This window comes from Ischnura elegans, chromosome X (assembly GCF_921293095.1).
Source record: "Ischnura elegans chromosome X, ioIscEleg1.1, whole genome shotgun sequence".
NCBI lineage: Eukaryota > Metazoa > Arthropoda > Insecta > Odonata > Coenagrionidae > Ischnura > Ischnura elegans.
The window spans coordinates 87,538,787-87,539,220 of NC_060259.1; the positions used below are offsets into that span (position 1 = coordinate 87,538,787).

Genomic DNA, 434 nt, shown 5'->3' on the forward strand with positions numbered 1-434 from the left:
TTAATGACATCACTATAAACTTTTTATTATCCCATTATGCATTCGAAAAACCGCCTCTATTCCACAAGAAATGGCATGGAGGTACCCGAGAATGCTAAAATAAATGCTGAGATGTTCGGCGGGCGATTATTCTTGGTCGCACGTTTTCCAAGATCAGCAACACTTGTGTCGATATAATCAGTTATTATCATTAAATACTGTACTCGGTCTGTGTGAGAGCAATGTTACAGCTTTTGCAAAGATATTTCTTGTGAGAACCATTATTCATCTATGCATGACCAGTTTTTAAAAATACGTTAAATATAGTGTGGGTAAGACCCTGTGTGTGGATATCTCATGAAATGTAGAGTGTTAAAATTGGGAACAGAATACGTTTTCATAGGTTTTCTTTGTGAGAGACGTTTTACCAATATTTCTGTCTTACCTATATGTTC

The 434-nt window shown here is 35.9% G+C and overlaps 1 non-coding gene across 1 annotated transcript; it reads left to right on the forward strand.

Annotated features, from left to right (window-relative positions):
- The first annotated feature begins 36 nt into the window (after nucleotides 1-36).
- On the forward strand, nucleotides 37-165 carry LOC124171948. The gene has a single exon (XR_006868026.1). It is a non-coding gene; the product is annotated as a small nucleolar RNA SNORA14 (small nucleolar RNA).
- Nucleotides 166-434: the final 269 nt, after the last annotated feature.